General features: G+C 42.6%; 1 protein-coding gene across 3 annotated transcripts in view; it reads left to right on the top strand.

Moving 5' to 3' along the window:
• Positions 1–13,096, top strand: part of SDK1 (sidekick cell adhesion molecule 1) — a 667,914-nt gene that overhangs the window by 329,247 nt on the left and 325,571 nt on the right. The window lies entirely within an intron of this gene.

The raw sequence follows: 13,096 nt of genomic DNA, 5'->3' as shown, positions 1-13,096 counted from the left end.
GTAAAGGCTTTGAAAGAGGTGTCAGTTGTATTCTGGAAGATGCTGGAGAATGAAGGAAAACTGTCACTTTCCTATGATTTGCTGATCTTAACTCTCAGAACACTTAAAAATGTAAAACCTATATTATACACAAAAAGTTGAACCTGTTGTGTTCATGAGAATAGACTGTCAGATAGCTTCTATCCAACTCTTTGTAAATGCCATTTTGCCACATTTCCTTGTGTGCTCAGTTGTAGGAACTGCAAGTCAAGTGGGAGATCTTTAGTGCCAAGGCATTCAGTCTTTCCACTGTGATTACACTGCTTTAATTAAGTTTGGTCCCTCCTATCCAAATATTTTGGTTCTTTCCTCTTGTAGAATGACCTTATCACCTGCTGCACTGAAACTGCAGGGTGCATTGATACTGCTGTCACAGATGATATCATCAATCAAACTGTGAAGACTGAAGTGCAACAGGTTGCATGCTTGTACTGCTCCCTTCCAGCTCCCCTGTGTGCTTGAGCTATTACACTGGCCCGACACACATTCATTGAATCAATAACAGGAAACTGCAATTCAAGTCAGTGGTTCTTAGAACTATCTTGATCTTCACCAGAGTTGACGTGGTTTTGGGGTTTTTTTCCCCATAGGATCAAAGTAGAGGAGAAATAATAAAAACTGGGATTGCATTCCTGTTTACTACTTGTCTGTTAAATCTTTGTCAACTTCTCAGTTAATGATTTATTCACAGGACGGTGTCAATATATAGTTATTTCTGGGTGCTTCTTAGGACACAGTTAAATAATATAAATGCATGCAAGCAGATTAGTGGAGCTCCAGATACCTTTTAATCTGTAATGTAATTAGTTTGACCAAGGTTGCTGAGCTCCTATTATCTAGCTGAGTGGGTGTATCCCTGGTAAGCACTTATTAAAGTGCTTTCCTGGATCACCAGGCTCTTCTACTGTGTATCTGTTCCAGGCAGCTGCTGCCATTGTAACCTGTTGCTAAGTTAACTGGATTAAAATCAGACCTTTTCAAGGCTAGGGACAGAAGTTATACATAAACAAGTTTAAGTGATCCGAACATAAGTTCGAAAATGTCTGAAACTGGTTTAGGGTAAACCTGGTTGAATGTAGTGTCAGACTTAACTGATCTGGGTCAAATCGGTTTATGAAGCTTCTATCACAGACCCCTTTCTGGGTCAAGTTAAATCACAGTCTCCCAGCATTTAGCAGCCCTGGGTGGGGCTGTGTTGTCTGCTCCAGGGAGTAGGACTGGCCCTGCCCCTCTGTTCCCTAGCTGGAGCAGTGAGGACTGGCTGACAAGGGGGTGGGCAAGCCTGGCTGGGGATGCAGCCCAGTCTACAGGGGGTGGGGGGAAACAGAACTGCCCCCCTGCCCCTGGCAAACCCTGGCTTGGAGCTGGGGCCAGGAAGGGGAGTTAAACAGTCTCTCCCCCACTCAAACTTACTGCTGGCTGCAACTGTGGAATACAAATCCCAGAGGCACCTAGAAGTAGGAAGAGGAAGTGATGAGCAACCCTGCAGAGTGCTGCTGCTCTGATTTTGGACTGCAACTCCCTTGTGGGCATCAGGAAGAGTAAGTGAACACACAGCCCATACTGGCTACGTCAGAGAGCCGTGCTCTAGCGTCCCTTGGCTTCTGGCCTGAGTCACTGCAGGCATGTGGCTGCATTTCCTGAATCAAAAGTAAATGTCTGTTCACTTCTGTTTCAATTTAATCTGCGCAGTTTAGACTAACCTACAAAGACTGAATTAATTCAGCATCAGGCTTTTTGACTATCTGTACTTAGCCCAAAGGGGCAAGGCATTTTTATTAAAAAACTAGTTTGCGTGGTACAAGAGGAGAAGCATATACTTCTTCAAGAAGTTTGACCATTGAGGAAATGTCCCTGGAACTGGGTTAGTTTCGTATATAAAATAGAAGACAAAGAGCAGCATGATACCGGCTTTACAAAGCAGATTCTGATGAATTACTCTCCATGCATGCTCAGGGGCGGGGCAAGAAGAAATCGGCTCGAGTTAGGTTAGACATTAGGAAGAACATTAACTCTTAAGATGGTTTCCCCTAGAACAGGTTGCCTAGGGATGCTTGTATTTTTAGGAATATGAGACAGCATCCATCAAGGGTGGTCTGCAGTACTTACCCTGCCTTGGTGCACTGGATGAGCTCTTGCAGTGGCTTTCTGCCATACACTTCTACAATTCAGGGAAGTGGCTATATTACCTTCCTGACAGTTCTCTTTAATGCTCTTGGATGAAGAGGGGGCTTTAGGAAGATGTCTGCTAATTAGGTACTTCTTTGTACCTTTTACTGGTAAAGCTTGGAAGTTCTACCCTTCAGGGATGTAAGACCTGATCCAAAGCCTACTGAAGTTAATCTATAATGACTACAAGAAGAAGAAGACCAAGTTTATTACTTAACATGTGAGAGATTTGACATGCAGTGAATAAAAATTTAAACAAACGCTAGCTTGCAAAATATTAGAACATCTATTTCTCTGTTTTGACTCAAACAAAAGAAATAAACCAGGGACCTTTAACAAGAGGCAACCTAGTTAGGTGTTTTGCAGGATATTGCTTGGAGTATTTAGCATATATAGGAAATTATTTTCCTCCTACAGCATTATTGATAGAGTTTATGAGGCGCTTTACAAGATCCTCATGGTTGAAGGGCTAAAATTGACTCTGGTAACTTGCCTCCCACAAAACTTATTCTGTGCTGTGTAGGACAGTAAATTTTTACAATCAATTTACTTAATTAATTTTAGTAGATCAATTTTTTTCCTGTGATATATTCCTTCAAGGGCTTTAAAATTCTTTCCCCCCCACCCCTGATTCCTTTTTGGCTGGATGTTTTTTTCCAATGCTTTTTATAACTTGTTTTGAAATTTCCATACTGAATATAGGAGCCTCTTATTTAAATAGATCTTTCTTTGTGGTTCCACTGTGTTAAATACAAAATATAGGTTGGAAAATGTTGCAGTCTTGGTATTGCCTGGGAAGGTGACAGCATAAAAACACAGGTATGGTCTGGAGGATTTTTTCACAACTTTGCTTGGGTCGTGGATCCATATAATAGAATCTGATGAACATTGGGACAAGCAGTTCATTCATATGCACCTTTTAATACTTTTTTCCAGTGCTTTGCCATTATGTATGGCTGCACTGTAGGATGGTAGCATCATTGATCTCCCTACCTAGGCTTTTAGTTTTCCAGTAGAGCACCAGCCTTAGGAACAACTGAATGAACTCCTTTACTTTTCAGATGAGTCATGATACGTTATAGGGCTGTACGAAGCTTCAGTCCCTGATTTGATTTGGCATGGATTCGGCCCAATTCAGTGGCTGGATCTCCAAATATGAATTGAATCAGAGGGTCCTTTAATCTCTCCAAATCAGATCTGAACCTTCCTAATTGATTTGGAGAGATTTAGAAAGATTCGTAGATAGAGGCAGCTTTAAATGTTTTTTTCTACATACCTCTAGGTAGCAGGCGGCTCGTGAGTGCTGCAATGCTGGGGCACATGGAGTGTTCCACAGGAGCACAGTGGGCTCCCCAGCATGCTCGGCAGCAGACCTGCAAGTGGACCAGGAGCACTTCCAGTCCGCTGGGGAGCATGGTAGGGGGCCTCCCCACCGCACTCCTCCGGCTCAGTGACTGGTGCCTCCTGGGTCTGGGGGAGCACCCGGGGTCCTCCTGTGGCCGATCACTGAGTTTGCGGGGGGGTGCAGGGGGCCCCCCCCAATGCACTTCCCAGCGGACCCAGAAGTACTTCCAGTCCGCTTCCGGGTTCACCACCAAGCACATGGAGGGCCCCCTCGCACTCCTGTGGGATGTTCCATGTACCCCAGCATCGCAGCAATCATGAGCCGCACCTACTACCTCAAGGTATGTAGAAAAAACTTTTAAAGCTGTGTCTATGGCCGAATCGCTGATTCACCGAATCAGCATTGAATCTTCAGATTTGGATTTGGCCAAATCGAATCACTGTCCCTAATTCAGGCCGAATCCGAATCTGAATTGGATGGGGCTGGCTTCACACACCCTTAATACATTATATTGTACATACTATACACAGGCAAATCTTTATCTTTTGTTGCCTGCCTTTTTGTAGCAAAGTAGTGGGGGCTTTTTCTGGAAAAATATCAAATTGCCTCTTTGGATACTAACATCCTTCTCATGCAGATTGAGATTAATAAAATCCTCCAGTTGGCTCGAGAACATTTACAGTGTGTCAGTAAGAATAAGCATTTAAGTTGTGTGCATTTTGGCTGATTTTTTTTTTTGGTGTCACTTCAGCCTGAGATCCTGCCTTCTCCATCCTGTGCACATCCTTTTCTCTTTCTGTATGTGAGAAAATATTATCAGAGAATCCAGAGCATGGCAGGAATTTCTGTTGTTTTTTTGGAAACGTCATTAAATAAGTATTGCAAGTGCATTATATCATTTGAGTTCCCTCTACTGCTGTTTCTTGTCATGGTCAGGAGTGGACCTGCCATTTTCAGTCATTGTACATAATGAAATCACTGGGCTCTCTCTTAGTAATTGTTCCCTGTTTCTAATTGGTAAGTGAGAGCCTCTAAGCATAAGCGTAGACTTTCTTCTCTCCCTTTAGGACAGAACAGTGAACAGCCGTATCCAAACATCACTCGCTAGTTCATTGGCTCTGCCTTATGCTTAATACATACATGATAGATGAGGGTTTCCATATATCACTAGTTTAAAACATTAAAGGCTTGACTTGCATTTGAACCAGACTCAATATTTTAATGTATACCCCAGAGCAGGCTGCCAAAGTAAATCATTTAGACGAAACCTTCTTTACCTTGCTACCTGAGACACTTTATTATAAGCCATAGTGAGTGTCATTGAAATGAGTAAGGTGGAGTACTCCAAGGTATGTGGCTGTGTAAGTCTGGAGTTTTACCCTTTGTATTTTAAAAGTCAGATGCATTTGAAGAAGTAGTTGTTTCAGGGAATTGGATCACATTCCATTAAGGAAGTGAAAAGCAAAACTTTGACAGAATTTACTTTCCTCCTAATCATCTTCCTTCTAGCAGGAGAGGTCAGGCTTTATTTCTGTCTGGCATGGTACCGTCAAACTACTTCCCATCCCAGAACAAGAACAATACGAGCCTCTGGCATCCCAAAGGAAAATCAAACTTTCTGAGTAAAAGTTAAATTATTGATTTGAGGAGGAAAAAACCAGTTTCCAGAGGAACATTTCTTCTTTTATGCACCGTTCTTTGCACACATTTCAACATGTTTTCCGAAGGGGAGGGGTGCTAAAGTTCAGGCCTAACATATGGCTGCAGAACTTGCAAGTCAGTTGTGAGCGTGGATGTCTGAGTAGCCATCTGCATTGTCTTATATAATACTGATGGAGAAAGTTTAGAAAGACTCCTTATTCAAGAGACCTGAAATGCTTTTATAAGCTAACGATATTAAACGTTTGTCTATTTGGGGGGATGCTCAGGATTTTTGTAAGGTTTGTAACTGAATATTAAACTCTTCCCAGTCCGGATATGAACCATTTTTGCCTCCCCAAGCAAATTTTGTTCCGCTTTTCTGTCAGAATAAATTGAAACCCATTTCACACGTTAACATTTCCCCTGTATTTTAGACAGTTTGGCAGACTCTTTTGTAGGTATTAAGGAGCAAAAGCTTTTTGAAATGGAACTAAAAAATGTTAGCTTATGGAGAGGATCATTTTAATCAGGTGCTAGAAGCATTTTATCATTAATTTCATCTCATCTCTGTACGGTAAGTGGATGGAGGTCCTTCTGCCGAGAGGTTTACACAGGAGAATAAAACAGTTTTTCCTCCCTGTCCCACCTTTCTCCTTCCGCCGCCCCCCCCCAAGTTCAGTTCTTCAGGGATCACGGGCATTTATATCCGCATGACCTGGTATCCAGGCAACTAAAAAACCTTGTCAGTGGTAACAATACGCAATGAATAACTCGAAGATGATGAAAGAAAGAGAGTCTCGTTTGACAAGATAGCACCTGTTTCACTGTGAACAGCCAGTGTTGAAATAATGATGGTATTAGTCAGGGGAATACAAGAAGTTCAAAAGGGTTTTGTGGCTTTGAAAGTGAATTGCAGCACAGGGAGCCATCACCAGTTTCCTCTTCAGAGATCAGTTGTTATTCCTGTTATTTATTTGGTAGCCACTTTATGATTTTGTTCCTGCTCTTAATGTATTTCTTCACACTTGCTACAGCTGGTCACAGATATGGATGGGCTTGCTTGTATGAAGTGAGCAGAGTTTTTCTTTTCTTTTTTTTTGTAAAGTGAATTTATTAAACTGTATGAATTGTAATAAGCAATGTGAAAACAGGTGTATGATGAGAAAATGATTACAGTGTTAGGAAGAAATGGTTTAGTTAGTGGGTTTCCCCATGAGTATTGTGAGTTCAGGTCTCATACATTTTTTTTTTCTCTCCTGACTATCACCTCTTGCAGTTAGATTGTAGGTTAGTAGTTTCATAGTTGTCAGGAATAGAAATATGTAACAGGAGAGGAAGTGGAGCATCTAAAAGTGTGAACATAGAACAAGTACAGAGCGGGCTGAAATGATCCAAGTTGCAGGCAAATGCAGGGGAGAGAACAGCCATAAATGTGGAGAAGCAGCAGGAAATGCAAAAGCAGTGCACAGCCAAAGGAACCTGCAGAAGTAAGCTCAGTTGGGAGAGGGGGCAAGAACTGTAATATTGACATAGTCAAATAATGAAATAATACAGGACTAGTATGCTAAAGTGGAATTATTTTAAAAAATGTATCAAGAAGGTGCTAACGGTACATTCAGGGGAATAGCTTAGAAATAGGTTTTGATGGCTTATGCTATTAGAAGCTGCAGTTTACAGAGCTTTTCACCTCTCTGTCACTCACTGAATCTAGTCCAAGCTATTAGTGACAAAGAATCATTTTCCCATGATGGTGATTTGGTAAACTCTGTGAAATGAGGTTGTGATACTTGGCTGTGCCCATCAGATAAACACTGGAGCATAATGATTCGGTCACTGCCAATAATAGACAGAAAATAATGAAGTTGTAGAAAGCTCCATAAGGCATTCCCCAGCCCTGACATAACCATCTAATCGCCTTTGTCAAGTTAAAAAAAATAGAGGGAGAATACTCAGGAAGCAAAACAGGGAAAAATGAAGAACAGGCAGTGAAATGATAAGAATCAGTGAATGTAAATTGAACAGAAAAAATAAAAGAGAACAGGTCTCCAGTCTTTGTATTCAGTCAGCTGTCAAGAAGAAAGCTATTGTATCCCCACTCTTGAATACTGCCCAATGTGGAAGGATCACGTGCCAATTTCCCTTTGAAGAAAGAAATCGATGGAGCCGACGCCGACGCTGAGTGTAGTTGTATTTATTTACGCTATACACGCCAGTCCCTGAGCGACTGAGGCCATATCGAGATGCTCGGCAGCAGCAGCAACCTCAGACATTATACTGACTGACGGGACCATTTTGCTTGTCTGTGGCACCATGCAGCTGTAAACTGGAAGAAGCATAGTCGCAAGGCAGCCTACCCAGCACCACAGAGCACGCTCTAGGGCAGCTGTCAGCAACCTGTTCAGCTGGGGGTCTGCAATGACCCAGCTTTGGTCACAGAGCTTCTGCCCTGCAGCTGCCATGTCTCCCTGGGGAGAGCTCCCGCAGCCAAAATCTGTGGGCCAGATCAAATGGCTCCATAGGCCAGATCCAGCCTGTGGGCTGTAGGTTGCTGAGCCCTGCTTTAGGACACCAGTAAGAGGCACAGCAAGCTCACTGTGTACACATGCTCTGAGGGATGAGCGGGCAGTTGGTCAGGACTCATCATGGAGGCAGTCCCCTTTTTCAAGACTCTTAGTCAAAGCACCTGTGTTTGGTTCCCAGGAAGATGTCTTGCTCCTAGAAATGACTCTACTTCTAGAGCGTGAGGCAGATTTCAAACTTCCCTACTACTTGCAGCAGCTCATCCAAGAAAAACCTGCAACACACAATGAATAGAGTCATAGTATTTCTTCAAAGACTTCAGAGGGTATCCACGACAAAAATCTTACAAAACTGTGTAACAGCACCAACTTGTGACTCCCACCATAACACTGTTAATAAATCTTTTCCATCAGAATAGAGGTTGCATCTTTGGGCAGCGTCATTACAAAATCCTCCCCCTCCGATACCTTCCCTCCTCAAAAGAATGAAGCTTACTAAGGAATGAGAACCCACAAATGATTGTTTCCTGGATATACTAAAGGGGCATGCTGGATTAAGATTTTTGGCCATTTATATCTTTTCGATATAGATCAATGGCTATAATTTGTTAAAGGAAAAGCAAAACAGATTTGCTTAGAGGAATCAACTTCTACTGAGCTGAAACTGGATCAATCTCCTGAGATCAGTATTGATGATCATGACAGATAATTGTGTTGGGACTTGTTTTTTCAGTCCTTTTTGCCAGATGAATTTAATGCTTCATGCATTTTGTTGAGGATTGTGATACTATAATACATTATAAAAGATCAGATAATCTTTTGCTTTATGTATTTTGAAGCAGAAATAGATGATCTCTGAAGTTGTAGGATTGGTTTTTGGTTTGTTATAAACATGCAATTTGTCAAAACCGTCTCCATTTTGTTCCTTTAGCACTTCAGACCTGGTTTTCTAGTGGTGTAACTCCATTTACTCCAGCATGAAAATGGACTACAGTTCCCTTTGTAGAACTGCACCAAAAAGTATCCTTGCTTTAAGATCAATATATGCCTAGAGGCTATTTCCACATCTCGGTTACTAAATAGTCCAAGATAACAGACTATTATTGTTCCTTAGTCCTATCGAATGTAAAGCCATAGTAATAAGATGAGAAAAGTAAAAAAAAAAAAATAGCTTCCAATAATTTTTTTCATGTATCTTTTCCCCATGGCCTAAGGAATAAATAAGTTAATCTAAAATTACTAAAATGAAATCATAGCCCTAAAATAACTCATATGTGGTTTAAAGACCTCATCCTGAAAGTTGCTTCCAATTACTATTGACTTCAGTTGAAGTTGTAGGGGTGTCAGCACCTCTAAGGCTTTTAATGATTTGGCTCAGATGTATTGTATTTGGTAGATTTTCAGGGGCTGACATCCCTGACAAATTACCACATTTTTTTCAGTGACAGATCTAACATTTAACATTTGAAGATTGGCATCTTGTATCTGGACAACAAGTTAACCCAGACTTTCCATGTACAGAGCACTGTCATTGTGTAACATGATCAGATTTGCCTTCCCAGTATTTTATATACATTGGTAGTATAAAATATGCAAACTCATTTTCCATCCATCTCATTCTGAATGCTGTGTGAATTCATGCTTCAGTAATCTGATCTTAGATATACAGTCCAAATATCATTACCTGCAAACTGTGTGTTCTCCCACATCTTGGATCAGTTTTATTTTAAAGATTTGAGATTAGGGGGTTACCTGGCACCAGGGGAATAGGGATTTTTAAAAATTCAAATAACTTTTCCCAGTGCTGCTGATGGAAGCTTTTTTTCAGAATCAGTTCTTTCTAAAACCTGCCTTCTATGTTGCCTCACTAAGTCACAGTGAGGAAGAAGTAAGACCGTCTAAAACAGAAGTCTAACTGCACATTATTCTAATTTTCTTCTGTAAATGAAATGACCACCTGCCAAATAAATCAAGATTTTGAATGTTCCTTGTGCATTAGGAAATGGTTCCTGTCTGATATATTAGAAACTATTGAAAGAGAGAAACTTTTATGAACAGAACGCCAATTGGCCTTTGCAGAGGGGAGGGAGGGGCAAATCTTAGCCTGAATTCCACTATTTTTAAACTAGACTATGTATGCTGAACTTCTGTTCTGTTACAGGTATAGACCGGTTTCCAATCACTTATAGCAGTAAAAGTGTAATGTCTGTGCCTGTCTAAGTCTCTCTCAGTTTCTGATTTGGTTTCATGTCTGATTTTTCCTGGGAGTTAAAAAATCTTGTTCACACATCTCAGAGAAGTTAGGGCAGCAGAGGGGAGGAAAAGGTGTTATACAAAGAGGTCATTGGTCATTTTCTTCTCCTTTTTATAAATGCAGATAAGAGAGAAATTGTACCCTTTTTATTCTGTTAGCACTCTGAGGGAGCAGTTTAGTGATGGAATGGGGAAAAGACTTCACCGTCAGCATGTTGGTGAACTTCCAAGAGAGCCTTCTGCATGAGATACTGAGCTCCTGGGGGAAAGAAGCCAGAGTTTAGATTTGTGGTAGAATAAGTAGGCAGCTTTACTTGTAAATCTAACGTGTAATGTCACAGGTTACTTCCCTTTAATGAAGCCCTAGGAAACTGTAAGGTTGTAGATACATGCTGGAATTCCTTTGCCCTTCTCTTCCATTTCTGTAAACAATGGGGCTGTTTTACAATCAGTTGGCTGAAAGCTTCAAAAGACTTAGGTTGGAGGAAAAGCGAAAGATGGGGCTTTAGATTGCACTTTTGCAGTAAAAAACATTAGACTTCACCCATTATCTGGGACGCTAAGAAATTCTTTCTGGGATTTCCAACAGTTAGCCTTATGTTTCTTTATCTTTTTTTCTTTTTTAATTTCTTGGGTGCTTTGTAGCTGCCTATTTGAAATAAGGACCATTTCTCTTAATATTTTTCTTCTCTGTCTTATAGTTGAAACTCTGCTATATAGCAGAAGTAGCTGCTAGGGCTGTGTGAGGCTTTGGTCCCTAATTCATTGCGGCGGCAATTTGGCCCAATTCGATGGCTGAATCTGAATCGAATCAGGAGACCCTTTAATCTCTCCAAATTGAATCGGAACCCTCCAAATCAATTCAGAGAGATTCGGAAAGATTCGGCGATTCAGACATAGACACAGCTTTAAATGTTTTTTCTACATACCTCAAGGTACCGGGCATGGCTTGTGAACCCTGCGATGCTGGGGCGAATGGAGCACAGAAGCACCGGAGCTCCCCAGCACACTCGGCAGCAGACCCGGAAATGGACCAGAAGCACTTCTGGTCCACTTCCAGGTCCACCAGGGAGCACACTGGAGGGCCCACCCACACTCCCCTGGCTCAGCGACTGGGTCTGAGGGGGGGCCACCCGGGGTCCCCATGCGGCCGATTGCCAAGGCTGGGGGGCCCCCCCAGTGCGCTCCCCTGTGGACCTGGGAGTGGACTGGAAGTACTTCCGGTCCAGTTCGACACTGAGCATGTGGGGGGCTGCCCCACACTCCTGGTGGACGCTCCATCTGCCCCAGCATCGCAGCATTCATGAGCCACACCTAGTACTATGAAGTATGTAGAAAAAACATTTAAAGCTGTGTCTGTGTCCGAATTGCTGATTCTCTGAATCAGCATTGAATCTTCAGGTTTGGCTTCGGCCAAATAAAATCAGGGATAGTGATCCAAATCAATAAATCAAATCGCTCTCCCTGGTTCGGGACAAATCCAAATCGAATATCGCATTTCGCACACCCTTAGTAGCTACTTTACAAATTATAGTACTCTTATGATTTCCTAGTCTGATAAACTTCCAACTTGGTGAGAGAGATGATATCCCTCACTACCCCTGTGTGCTGTATTTACACAATGCACAAATCTCTGCATATGCAACTGTTACTATTCAGGGGAGGGGAATGAAACTGAGACTGTCTGTAGAGATGTATTCTGCCCCACTAAATACCATATGTACTTGAATCCTAGATGATCCCCTCACCGTTTAATATGGAGGGGAAAATACTCATCTTGGAATTGAGTACAAGTAGTACCTTGTACCTGCTTCCCCTGCTGCTTCTAGCCTCCCAACAAATAGCAAACATCTGATTGGTTCACTCGCACTCTGACTTACAGTACTTTAAGTAAAGCACAATAGAGCTCTTCTGCCAGGGGCTTTTTGAATGTCTGTATTTAGCCATAATGAAAAATGCCTTTGAAAATTACTAGACTTTTAATTTGCTCACTTGGTTGTTTTAGGTGAGAATGAGAAGCACATAGGGACAAAGCACTGGATCACCCATGGCATATTTAACTGCTCTTTAAATTAAAAAAAATCCCTTTCTTTTCCATTAGAGCTTTTGAAAAGGAAAAGTTTGCATGGACAGTAAAAGCCATTACAGGGCAACATGGACCAAGTGTTACCAGAGTTTTGTCCTATTGTACATTTTGAGGGAAGAGAAAGGGAAATTTGGTAGTCTCAGGTAATGATCTGTGGTAGCTGTTGGTCATTATGGAGAGAGATGTTCAATAGGAGATATTGCTTCTGAGCATTTTCAAAAATGAAATCACTTATGTAGGTCTATAATTATGGGTTTAGGTGCCTATAATTGGGCAGCCTGTCCTTTTAGGGAAGAACAGTCAGCCTTGTCAGAAAAAAATCCCAGTTTTTGGGCATTTGGGTAAGCAAGGAGTAGGGCTGTGTGAAGCTTCAGGTGCTGATTCGATTTGGAGGAGATTCAGCCTGATTTGGTGGCCAAATCTCCAAATCCAAATCAAATCAAATCAAATCAAGAAACCACTTAAAAGGCCTGAATCGATTTGAAGCCCTCCAAATCAATTCAGAAAAGATTTGGAGAGCTTTGGTGATTTGGGCAGTCCTTGTCTGCTGCAGCAGGGAGCTGGACCCAGGCTCCAAGCTGGTAAGTAGGGCACAGGGGAGGGGAGGCTGGAGGAGAGGGGGAGGGGGCCATGGGGGGAGCTCTGCCAGGCTCCATCCCCTGCCTGCTCCCCCAGCCTGCCCTGAGCACCCCCAACCCCCGCCTGCTGGGGCAGCGCTCCCATGGCTGCCCCGCCTGCCCCAGCTCCTGGCTCTTTAAAAAAAGTCCCCATTCACTGCTGCCCAGCAGGGGGGTGATACCTGCTGCCCCCCACCTGCTACCCCAGTCCCCACCATGGCTGCCCCGCCTGCCCCAGCTCCGACCCTTTAAGAAAAAAACCCAAAACAAAAACCCTGGACTCGCTGGCTCCTGCAGCGGCCTTAGGGCTTCTGGGGTTTTGTGCAGAGCCCCCCCATGGGGTGCAGTGGGGATTGCCCCCTGCTTGGCAGGAGTCAGTGAGTGGGGGCATTTTTTTTTAAAGGGATGGAGCTGGGGCAGGTGGGGC

This window comes from Crocodylus porosus, unplaced genomic scaffold (genome assembly GCF_001723895.1).
Source record: "Crocodylus porosus isolate Cpor-Errol unplaced genomic scaffold, CroPor_comp1, whole genome shotgun sequence".
NCBI classification, from domain to species: Eukaryota; Metazoa; Chordata; order Crocodylia; family Crocodylidae; genus Crocodylus; species Crocodylus porosus.
The sequence above is the reverse complement of the archived record's forward strand: the minus strand, read 5'-3'. Positions and strand labels throughout refer to the sequence as shown.